The sequence below is a fragment of the Balaenoptera physalus genome (assembly GCF_965194825.1).
Source record: "Balaenoptera physalus genome assembly, chromosome: 9".
Taxonomy (NCBI): domain Eukaryota; kingdom Metazoa; phylum Chordata; class Mammalia; order Artiodactyla; family Balaenopteridae; genus Balaenoptera; species Balaenoptera physalus.
Window position 1 is genome coordinate 42,295,533 of NC_138888.1, and position 13,204 is coordinate 42,308,736.

A 13,204-nucleotide genomic window follows, 5' to 3' on the forward strand; every position below is an offset into this window, starting at 1 on the left:
CCATCATAGATTCCACGTCCTGAAAGCCAATACTTTCCTCATTTCTCTTGCTATGGTATCTAGAATATTTGCAAATTCAAATTAATCTTCTAAAACTAACTATCCTCACGCCCCCAGCTAACATCATATCAAATGGTGAAAGGTTGGAAGCTTTTTCTCTAAGGTTATGAACAAGACAAAGTTGCCTAATCTCACCACTCTTATTCAACATAATACTGAAAGTGCTGGCTTCCCTGGTGGCACAATGGTTAAGAATCTGTCTGCCAATGCAGGAGACATGGGTTCGAGTCCTGGTCCAGGAAGATCCCACATGCCGTGGAGCAACTAAGCCCATGAGCCACAACTACTGAGCCTGTGCACTAGAGCCCACGAGCCACAGCTACTGAAGCCCATGCGCCTAGAGCTCATGCTCCACAACAAGAGAAGCCACCACAATGAGAAGCCTGCACACTGCAACGAAGAGTAGCCCCCTTCTCTGCAACTAGAGAAAGCCTGCGTGCAACAATGAAGACCCAAAGCAGCCAAAAATAAATTAATTAATTAATTATTTTTAAAAAAGAGAAAAGAATCAAAATCAAATTAAATTTAAAAATTTTTTAAAAATACTGAAAGTCCTAGCCAGAGCAATCAGGCAAAAAAAGAAATAAAAGTATCCAAATCAGAAATGAAGAATAAATAAAATTTTCTCTTTTTGCAGATGACATGGTCTCATGTATAGAAAATCCTAAAGACTCCATCAAAAAACAAAAATACGCAACTCTGACATCAATGCCCTGCTCACATCCCCTCAGCTCACCCCAGAGGTCAGCTGTGTTTGGGTAGACAATTTGCTTACCTCCAGCAACTCCTTACCTTAAGTGTTTCTCTGCCTGAGGGCTCCTAGGGAGTTAATGTCCCAGGAGCATCTTCAACCATTAATGAGTGGATATTGATGGGAAAATACTCCCACTTCCTTGTCCTTTGTTGGGACTATTTCAGCTGTGTTTTACACAGCCTCCCAGAGAGTCCACAGTGGTAGTGAAGGCCAGTTGCTCACCCCAGTAACCTTTGCAGTAACAGTGCACCATCTTGCCCTGTCTCCTTCCATTTTATGTCTCACTTCCCCCCTCTCTCACCCTGCTTCCTGTGATCACTCCCCAGATAAACTCCTTGTACCCAAATCCTTAATGCAGAATCTGCTTTTGGATGAAACTCAAAGGAAGACATCTCAGTTTTCCATTTTCTAAATTCAGTGTCAATATGTGAAACTTGTTTTACAGGCGTTCGTTGTGATGGCTCTCATTTTGTTTCAGTCTTTGCTTTTAATTGCTCTTTTTATAAAGGTAGCCTGAGAAACTGGAGAGTAAGACAGGAAGAAGAAAGAGGAAAAGAGGTGAAGAATTGAAAGCTAAGCTCTTTTACCTAAGTGAATAAGCTTTTTTGAAAAAGGAAGTAGCACTTTTCAAGTTGTAAATAAAATCAGTCATGAGGCAGAGGTGTGAGAGAACAGTGTGAACCACTGGATGGAAAGGATGGAAGATAATGTCATCATTGTTCTGACCCAAATATTCCTTTAAATATAATTTCTCTAAATCTGGACTCTTCTCATTATTGTCTCTTCTGGCCCCTACTCTTTGTACTCCCTTCATTCCTTCTTTTTAACTGCGTTTCTCATCCCCCTAGGGTGACACATCAACTCTTCAAATGAGAAAAGAGAGGGAGCTTTGAGTAGTACGTGCCAAAATCTACTGCTTTGTCTCCAAGCTGTGAACTTGGATGGGCTGCCTGGAGACCAGCCCATATCTACCAATGCCAAGGACAGGCCAGGGCCTGAGAGGAGCAAGTGTGGGGGGGAGAGGGAGATAAATATGTATCCAAACATTTACAAAGTGCTGTCTCTCCCACACTGAATCTCAGCCAAGATTCAGACACGATGCTAATGATACTCTTAAACACTACCCTTTTCTTTCTTCCTATTCTTCCCATTCTCTGGAAGGATGGAATATGGGCCAGAAGTTCACCAAACAATAGAAAAACCTGTATTATTTCTCATCTAGATATTTTAATATCTTCTCTGGGAGAGGCCCTCCCAGAGACTGTCATGAAAAGTGAAGCAAAATTCTATCTCCTGGACACTGGATTTTTGAGCCTGGAGCAAGAGACTGGACAACTGATAATCTGCTTAATGCTCTTCCCCCAATATCTTAACACAGGTTAACACACACACACACACACACACACACACACACACACACACACCTGACAGGAAGTCACACAATCACACAACTCCTAGGAGCAAGGATCTTTCCTGACTTCAGCACTAACTTTATAAAATGTACATAGATTGTTTCTTCTCTCACTCAGTGCCTTTGAGGAGACAAAGGTTCTTCTGGTAAGAATGGATGGGGCTTATGAAACTGAAATATTAATTCAAGGAGACTAGGAGACCAGTTACTGGTGTATGGAACTGGCTTTGGTGATGAAGCAAATGCCCTTAGTAACCTGCGCTATGTCCACGCAGCCCACCTTTGATTTGCGCTGCAGGAGTAGTGGATTTTCCGATGCGTGCTGACAGAGTCCCATCCCAAGTGCCCTCTTCGTCTCTCTGGCTTTCTTTCCCAAGTCTTTCTCTGAAGCAGTGGGAGCTTATACAGCTGTGTGCAGGAAAAGCTCAAAATGTAAGGAAGAAATGCCCCCAGGTATGCTTCAACCAACGGGGCATGGAAGCCAGGGGATAAATGCTTCAGCCTCCCATTCATTGGAGGAATAATTCTGAGGTGGATTCCACAAGGTTCTTCAGAGGACCCTCAGAAACTTGAGATCTGTTCCCCTCGGTGGTAGTTAGCTCAATAACACAGCTTTCACTGACTTTACCCAGTCTTTCTTTCTCTTTCTTTTTCTTTCTTTCTTTCTTTCTTTCTTTCTTTCTTTCTTTCTTTCTTTCTTTCTTTCTTTCTTTCTTTCTTTCTTTCTTTCTTTCTTTCTTTCTTTCTTTCTTCCTTTCTTTCTTTCTTTCTTTCTCTTTCTTTCTTTCTTTTTCTTTCTTTCTTTCTTTCTTTCTTTCTTTCTTTCTTTTTCTTTCTTTCTCTCTCTCTCTCTCTCTTTCTTTCTTTCTTTCTTTCTTTCTTTCTTTCTTTCTTTCTTTCTTCCTTCCTTCCTTCCTTCCTTTCTTTCTCTTTCTTTCTTTTTCTTTCATTCTTTCTTTTTCTTTCTTTCTTCCCTTCCTTTATTTCTTCCTCCTTCCTTCCTTCCCTCCCTGACTCCTTCCTTCCTTTCTTTCTTTCCTTCTTTCTTTCCCTTTCCCTTTCCCTTCCTTCCTCCCTCTCTCCCTTCCTTCCTTCCTTTCTTTCTTTCTTTTTACTGATGTATAATTGACATACAACATTATATTACTTTCAGGTGTGCAACATGGTTCACTATTTGTATATATTGCAACATGATCACCACAATAAGCCTAGTTAACACCTGTCACCATACATAGTTACAAATTTTTTCCTTGTGATGAGAACTGTTGAGAATTATTCTCTTAGAAACGTTCTTTTTTTTACAGTGTAATAAACATAATTTATTTCATCAAAAATTACTATATCATAATAAACATCATTTATTTCACCATATGTTCTTGGGTATACCATAGGTTGTCTTGATAGTTGCATTAGGCTCTTCATACCTCAAGGAAACAGTAACACCATTGTAGGTTTCTGGATGATACCCAGGTCTTTCACTGTTCAGTTTAATTTACTGACCTTTTAAAATAATAACTTTTTAATCCTGTTCCACCTCATAGCAATTAATAGTTGATGAATGTTTAAGTGTACATAAAGTCAGGTGACATGACTTGTGAAACTTATCCTTATGAAGAGTTATTGAAATCTATCCAGGCTTTCTTTAAGCCCAGTAGTAGTTAATTCATAAATGTGAGATTTGGTGAGATATACCAGGTATATATACAATACTGATGACTATGGAATGGGATAGCTCAAGAAGATTCATATGAGGCCAAGAAAATTTGCGACATATATGTTTATAGAATGGATTCTTGAGGGAGATTGACCTTTATGAGGTTTCTATAGTTCTCCAACTCAAATTCTTTTCTTACTGCTTTTCTAGCACCCTTGCCTATAACAAAATACTCACTAGGGTTGTTAAGAGTTAAAGCTGGGTATGAAATGATAGATTTGGCTTATTTTACTGACTTGATGCTTTTAGAGTACAGGAAAATTGTAAAAAAGACTTTGAGATAAAAAATATGCTATGCTTTTTTTAAAATATGTTAACTTATTCCAAGTATATTATAATAGAAGTCAGTAAGGGAAATAAGATTTGATATATAATTATTAGCTTTTTCTGCTGAGAATTAATATAATATGTAAAATTGGGTCATTCTATGTGCCTTTTTAAAAAAATACTTAACACCTAAGTGCTACATGTATGTTTAAGATTCTTAGAGGGTTTTGGTTTGGTAGCAAGACAAAAATTCTTCTTTCACTTATTGTGTGTCAGAGATCTTGGAGAAACATGGACTTGAGAAGCCAATTTCATTTGTTAAAAACACTCAGTCTAGCTCAGAAGGGGCATGCAAGCTGATGGTTAGATTGACAAGGCACACTGGTTGGAAGTAATAAACAAAATTAATTGATAATTGTATACGATTAAAAATAAATACTGCTCTTTTTCTTTTTTTAAACTTCTTTGGCTTATAATTGACCAAAAATAAATTGCACATATTTAAAGTATAGAATCTGATGTTTTGATATATGTATGTACCTATGAAACCATCACCTCAGTCAAGATAATGAACATATCTGTCACTCCTAAAAACTATCTCTTGCTTATTTATAATCCCCTCCCTCCTCCTGCTTCTCCCCATCACATCCTCATCCCCTCCCCAGGCTACCACTGATCTATTTTCTGTCCCTACATATTACTTTGCATTTCCTAGAATTTTATGTAAATGGAGTCATGTAGTACACACTTTTTTTGGCTTCTTTCACTCAGCATAATTATTTTGTGATTCATTCATGTTGCATCATGGATTAATAGTTTCTTCCATTTTATTTCTCTCAGCAACTTTAAAACGTGTAATACAAATAGTATTATTAAATGTAGTCGCCAAGCTGTACATTACATCTCCATGACTTATTTATTTTATAACTGGAAGTTTGTACCTTTTAACCCCCTTCACCCATTTTGCCCACCCCTACCCCTCACCTCTGGCAATCACCAACCTGTTCTCTGTATCTATTAGCTTGTTTATTTTATTTTACTTTTTTAGAATCTAAGTGAGATCATATGGTATTTGTCTTTCTATGTCTGACTTATTTTACTTAGCATAATGCCCTCAAGATCCATCCATGTTGTTACAAATAGCAAGATTTCATTCTTTTTTTATGGCTGAATAGTATTATGTCACATTTTCTTTATCTGTTCATCATTTGATGGACACTTAGGTTGTTTCCATGTCTTGGCTAGTGTAAATAATGCTGCAGTGAACATAGGGTGCATATATCTTTTCAAGTTAGTATTTTTGTTTTCTTTGGATAAATACCCAGAAGTGGAATTGCTGGATCATATGGTAGTTCTATTTTTAAATTTTTGAGGAAACGCCATACTGTTTTCCACAGTGACTGCACCAGTTTACATTCCCACCAACAATGTGCAAGGGTTCCCTTTTCTCCACATCCTGGACAACATTTGTTATCTCTTGTTTTTCTGAAAATAGCCATCCTAAGAGGTGTAAGGTGATATCTCACTGTGGTTTTGATTTGCATTTCCCTTATGATTAGTGATGTTGAGCAACTTTTCATGTTGCTGTTGGCCACCTGCATGTCTTACTTGTAAAAACGTCTATTCAGATCCTCTGCCCATTTTTTAAATTGAATTGGTTTGTTTTTGCTTTTTTTTTTTTTAACTTTTGAGTTGTATGAGCTTTTTTAAAAAATATATTTTGGATATTAACCCCTTATCAGATATATGATTAGTAAATATTTTCTCCCATTCACTGACTTTTTCATCTTCCTTCTTTCAATAAGCTTACTCACTTCCCTCCTATTTTCTGGAGTCATCCAGAAAATTAATTACCTAAACTCAAGTCCTTACTTCAGGCTCTGCTTTTGAGGGACCCCCAAACTAAGACAGTAATACCAGATATAACCCTAGAAAGCAGACCTCAGGATAGTATTCTGAAGATGGTTTATTCACCAGTTAGATGGAAACAAAAACTCCATTGCTGGTGGTAATTGTAATGTCCATACCTCCGACATAAATACCAAACTCTCAACTGTGGTGGATAGGATGTAGAAGAAGAGGGAGCTTTGCTTATCCAGTATCTCTAATACTGGCATGAAAAGGGGCAATGGTAACTACACGTGGAGTGGAATTGGATGGCTTTTGTAAACTGCCTTAGAAGTCTTGAAGAATGATTTAAAGGAAAAGAGAGATAAGTTCAGTCCAGCCAACTATCAATTCATGGCATTCTGTGAAAATCAGAGTCCTCCCTGAGAGACAGTAAGGAGATCCTGTGGCAAAAAGGCAGGCTGTGCTGAAAGCCAGGCTCCGAATTTAATATTAAGAGTGACACAATGGCAAAGGAGACTGAACATGAGGGTCTCCCTGCTCAAGTGACAGCTTTGACAGAGAAAGACCGGGACCCCCAACACTTGGAATGAAAGCATCAGTGAGGAAATGTATGCGGACCTTAAACCCTGGATGCTCTTGAGTCATGGAGGCTGTAGAAGCCAGTCTCTTCCCCCCTCACTAGAGGACAGCAGTCTCCCCTTGCCTCAAGAGGATAAACACCTCCCTGAGAGGAAGGACTTACAAGATGATGCCGACCTCCTTGGGATCCCCTCCACTGACTCCTCCAGTTGCTTTCAGATTGATAATGTGAGCCAGGGCCTAGAATACGGTAAGAGAGAGGTACAGTCTCTGCTATGGGACGAAATAACTTAATGAAAGAATTACAGTATCTGGTTAGTATGTACTGACAGGAAAGAGGGAAAGATCTATGGGAATAGATTAAAAAGTGTTAAATTGAATAGTGAGTGGGATATAAGGGTCAATAGGGGAGAGTTTATTGGAAAATATAATATGACACAGGATTTAACATCCTTTCAATTGTCCCTGGAGCTTGTCCCAACACACTGCTAAGATGGTGCTTTGAAGCTTCGACAAGACAATGATGTAGAGATGCCAGAACTGCCATCAGAGTATAAAGGAACAGGTCAGAAGGCTCAAGGAGGTAACACATTAGAATGAGCTTTTTATGTGAGACCCACTCTTTGACTATGTTTCCCAGAATACTCCCTTCGCTAGGGCAATAAGAAATGCACTAGCATTTTTTAAAATCTCAGTGTCATTGTTGTCTATGAACCAGGGTTCATGGAATAAAAGGCTGCCACAGAATTGGGTTCCCTAGAGTCAATGGGATTGAAAAAATTCCATGATATTAAAGGCCAAGTAGCTGTACTTAAACATGAAAGGCATAATCACTGTAATAGGCAATAAGATTAGAAGGGTAACCAGGGTGCCTGGACCCAGGGATTTGGAGTAATTACTAATAGACCTTTATGTTCCTAGGGATAAGATAGATAGTCAGCCTGCAAAAGTATTACTTGACTTTCATATTCAGAAAAAATTAAAAGCAGGTGAGCAGCATGCTAAGATCAGCAACCATAATAGAAAATCATAATCCTTTGTTGAGTTTCCATATCTGAGATAGTTCTCAGGCCCAGACCCACTACCTGAGGGGGAAGCCTGATCCCTCTTGAGGAAAGACCCTGAAACTCCATTATAAATATATACATTAACTCTTCAGTTCTTCCCCTAAAAAAGCCTATGACCTTTTACCCAAACCTTTCAAGGGCTGTTAGATACAGAATTTAAGGTGACACTGATAACAGGGAACCTAAATGCCAACATGGCCCCATCAGTAAAGTGGGAGCTTAAGGAGGCCAGGGGATAAATGCAGTCCTGGTACAAGGCATCTCCAGTAGGCTTGCAGGCCATCTTATGGTTACTCTCCCAATATCCGAGTGCATAACTAGGATGGATATACTTAGTTATTGAACTTTGTATTCCTCACATTTAGAAAGAGGTACAGCACAAATTTGGTCCTTAATTTTGGAGGCAGCAGATACCATATGGGGTATATTGTTCCAAACCATTTATTGAGTGACTCAGAAATTTTCCAATTACAAGTAGGGTCCAAAGCAAGAGAAGACTCCACGGCAGGTTCAGGCAGTGGTGCAAGCTTCCTTGTATCTAGGACTACGTGACCCGACAGATTCAGTGGTGCTAGAGATATTTAACAAAAGAGTGGCAACTCAGAGATCTGAGATTCTGAGTCAAGATATGACTTCTGCTACAGGGAACCACCCAGTGTTTGAAAAACAGTTTCTGGTATATTCCAGCGTCCTAGTAGAGACTGAAAACATGACCATGTGACATCAAGTGACTGCAACTGGAAATGTCAAAACATTTAAGTTACAAGGTGAGCTTGCACAGCAGCAATTCATCATATGATAGAAATGGTACCTACAGGATGGGGCCTGAGAAAGTCCAGAAGGCACAAGTAAATTTTATAAACAGGTAGTCAGATTCTCATGTCACTACCCTCTGTTGCATCAGTGAGTCTCTATCAGTCCACACCCATGGCTTCATGGGATGTTCCCTGTAACCAAGTGATAGAGGAAGAAAAAAATCTGAGCCTATTTTAAAGACATATTGGCTCAATATGTTGGTACAGGTGCAAATGGTCTGCTATTGCACTATACCCCATTCACAGGTAGCCCTAAAAGACAGTGATGAGGAGAAATTCTCACAGTTCTCAGAGCATGGAATAGGCACTTGGTGTATGGAGGAAGAACTAGCCTGACATAAGGTTATATATGCTCTCTTGTGCAGTGGTGAATTATTAGGCTGATTTGTCGGAGGCCTAGAATGAGCAAGATTATAATATTTAGTATAAAGAGATTTGAGTCACTTTGTTATAAAGCAGAAACTAACACACCATTGTAAAGCAATTATACTCCAATAAAGATGTTAAAAAAATAGGACTAAGAATACTGCCAATCCTCGAAAAAAAAGAGATTTGAGGAAAAGGCATATGTAAGTAGCTAAAGGAGTAGAAACAAATATGCACAGCTATATGTGTCACACTAACGTCTATCATAAAGCATCTATCACTGAGTAGGCTCTTAAAAACCAGGCAGACAGGATTCTCCTCAGGTAAATGTCAGCCAGCCTCTATTCTTTTCTTTTTTTATTAATTTTTATTGGAGTGTGGTTGCTTTACAAGGTTGTGTTAGCCTCCACTGCACAACAAATGAATCAGCCATGCACATACAGATATCCCCTCCCTTTTGGACTTTCCTCCCATTTAGGTTAAGCCAGCTTCTATTCTTGACACCTCAGTGCTAGTGCAATGAACCCATGAATATAGTAGCCTTGTTGGCAGGTATAGAGACTATGCATGGCCCTAATAGTATTGGCTCATTCTCACCAAACTGACATAGCTACTGCTTCTGCAGAAGTCCTGACTTGTCAGCGACAAAGACCAGTACTAAGCATTGGGAAGGGTATCAATCCTCAAGGACACAGCCAGGCACTTAGTGGCAAGTTTATTACATCAGATCTCCCCACCCCCACCCCACAGAGGAGGAAGCAGTTCATCCCTACAGGAAGCATCTCCTATTCTGGATATGTGCTTGGCTTCCTTTCTTATAGTATATCTTTCAGGATTATTATCTGAGAGCTAAGATTAGTTTGGGACAACATCCCACATGGTTGAGAGTTGTCCTACGGGACGTGGTATATGCATTTAGCCAATGACCGATATAGGGTGCTGTGTACTCAACAGCTAAAATACGTGAGTCTGGAAACCAAGGAGGGGAAGTAGGAATGGCTCCTCTCACCATCATACCCAGTAACAGAAATACTTGCAGAATTTGTGCTTCCTATTCCCATGTCCCTAGGCTCTGTGAGATTTTTAGGTCTTGGTTACTGCTAAAGTTGGGAGAAAGAAAATCACTTCTAGTAGGGAACACAGTAAGAGTCTCACAAAACCTATAGCTATGACTACCACCTGTTAACTTTGGCTCTTTATTCCAGAAGATCAGCACTTAAAGAAAGGCACTTTTTATACTGGCAGGGTAATTGATCCAATTATCATGAGCACCTAGGATTTTTGCTAAATAATGGAGAAAAGGAGGAGTATTTCTAGATCTCAACAGATTCATTGGGATTCACTTTATCCTTCCATGCTTGGTGATAGCACTGAATGAAAAATTTTAGCAACCTCAGCCTGACATGGGCAAAGCTTAAACTCCTCAAGGTTGAAGGCCTGGGTCTCCCCACCAAGCAAATAACTTAGACCAGCAGAAGTGTTTGCTAAGGGTAAGGAATGTAAAATGGGTGGTGGAGAAGGGACCTGATGAATGTGTTATGGCCTTTGGACCAGTTGCAGCAAGGGACATCTGCTTGCTACACTAACTCTCTTGCCTTAACGCCTTTTGAAAATTAGCAGCTGGCCATGACCTTAAAGAACTGGTGGTAGAATGGACTTTACATAGGGCAAAAAATGGATCTGAAAGGTGCAAGTCATAGACTACAGCAGATACTTTTGGTGTCCTGTGCCACTTCCTTTGATTTCAGCTGCAGAGGTGCTGGACAGTTCCTACACAGGCCACGGTACCCCTCAAGTGCCTGCTGCTAACTCACAGCTCTCTCCAAAGCCCCAGGAGCTAAACCCATACTGAATGACCAGACACCCAGGGAAGTTAATTCCCCTGAGAGCCACCCTCAACCAATGAGTGAAGGGATATAGTGGATAAATGTGTCAGCCTTCTGTCCCAGCAGGGAAAATTTTGATATGCATTCTACACGGTTCCTCAGAGAGTCCTTAGTGAGACTGAGTCCCAATTGATCAAAGTGGTAGGCAGATCAATAATATATCTTCTAATGGCTTTTCCTTCTTATCTTTGTCAGTTTTTCTGGCTCTCACAATCACCTACCAGGTAAACTACCTGATTCAGTCTCTGCTTTCAGAGAAACTCACACAAAGCAGGTTGATAAACCAGTTAGCTGCCGGTTGATCATGATGTTTACAGAAAAATTTGGCTTTGTTAATAAAGGAAAAACTAATAATATTTTTGGTGGATGAAGTCAACTAAAATTCAGAAACAAACAATTATTAAACAGTTGTTATGGATTGTGCATTTTAGAAGGTATTCAATACTATTTTCAATTGATTGATGTTACAGAGATGAGTTTTCTGAGCTCATGGGGAAGGAACAAAAAAATAACAAAGAGGTTAAAAAGAGAAGGAAGCACATAGCAAGACACCAATGAAAGACAAACTCATTTATGGTGATGTCTACCAGCTTGTAGCCATCTGGATTTATCTGGACAGATTTGAAACCTGATTTAGGATTATACTGTGTACCATGCTTTGGGTGTGTTAAAAGGTGAAAGTGAAGGTTGGGACATGATTGATTTGTGGTATATCCAAATAAGTGTAACAAAATTATGTTCTAAAAATACGAGATAATTCACCATGTAATATGTGAGAAATATAAGAAATCTTCAAGATCATTTGGGCAATGTCTTTGCTTTAAAGATGAAAAAAAAGATTGTAGCTTAGTGGCACAATCAGGCCTGGACTATCAGGATTCTGATACTCTTTCCAATTATACTTGGAGCCTTGCATTAAGAAAATAGTGGTCATTTGAAAAATGTTTAACGCAAAATATTTTCTGTATTTGTGTGAAGTCTTACACAGATCCACTGTGTTTATTGATTCCACTGGAGTTCAGTTGCTGGTAGACAGTCTCTATTGATTCTGAGTCCATTATGCAACTAAGCCTTGTTGCATGACCTTAGATTAAGTCCCATTCAAGTACTGAATGTTCCTAAGAGGCTTAACAATGTGATGCAGATGAGAACAAAAGGTTCCTTGGAGATCACCTGGCCATCCCCACTTGTCATGCATTTTTGTAGATATTTAATACCATTCTTAATTGACTGGCTGACTTGATCTCTATGACTCTTCTGGCACAAGTGGGATGGAGGAGAAAAGAAAAAAGAAGAACATTTCCTCACTTCTTCCTTCTTTCAAACCTCAAATCCAGATGTTCCCTATAGTTAACGACGACGACCTGGGGTAGAAAATGACGGTTTCACCTCCACAAAGGAAGCATTCAAAAAATGCTTGTTGGTTGATGGAACAGCATTCTCTCCTTGTTCTCTAAAATGGATTTCCCATAAGTAGCAAGGATGTCTTTCACTGAAGAAATCAGTGTCCACTTTTTTTTCTATTGTGGTAAAACATGCATAACATAAAATTCACCATTTTAATCATTCTTAAGAGTACAATTCAGTGCATTAAGTTATTTACATTGCTGTGCAATCATCACCACCATCCACCTCTGGAACTTTTTCAACTTCCCAACCTGAAACTCCATGCCCATGAAATAATAACTCCTCATTCTAACCTCCTCCCAGTCCTGGCAACCACCATCCTACTTTCTTTTTTTAAAATTGAGATATAATTGATATATAACTTTTTTATAGGAATATAAAAAAGTAGGAGATATCCTACTTCCTGTATCTATGAATTTGACCACTCTAGGTACCTCATATAAATGGAATCATACAGTATTTGTCCTTTTGTGACTGGTTTATTTCACTTAGTATACTGTCTTCAAGGTTCATCCATATTGTAGCATGTAGAATTTTCTTCCTTTTTAAGGCTGAATAATATGCCTTTGTATATATATACCACATTTTATTTATTCATTCATCTGTTGATGGACACTTGGGTGGCTTCCACGTTTTGGCTACTGTTAATAATGCTCCTGTGAATACTGGTGTACAAATATTTACAAATATGTCTTTGAGTCTTTGCTTTCAATTATTTTTGATACATACTCAGAAGTGGAATTGCTGGATCATATGTTAATTCTAAGTTTAATTTCTTGAGGAGCTGCTATACTGTTTTCCACAGTAGCTGCACCATTTTACATTCATACCAGTGACGTACAAGGGTCCCAAATTTCTTCATATAACACTTGTTACTTTGTTTTGTTTGTTTTTATAATAACCATTCTAATGAGTGTAAAGCAGTATCTCACTGTGGTTTTGATTTGCATTTCCCTAGCGGTAAGTAGTCTTGAGCATCTTTTCATGTGCTTAGTGACCATTTGTATATATTCTTTGGAGAAATGTC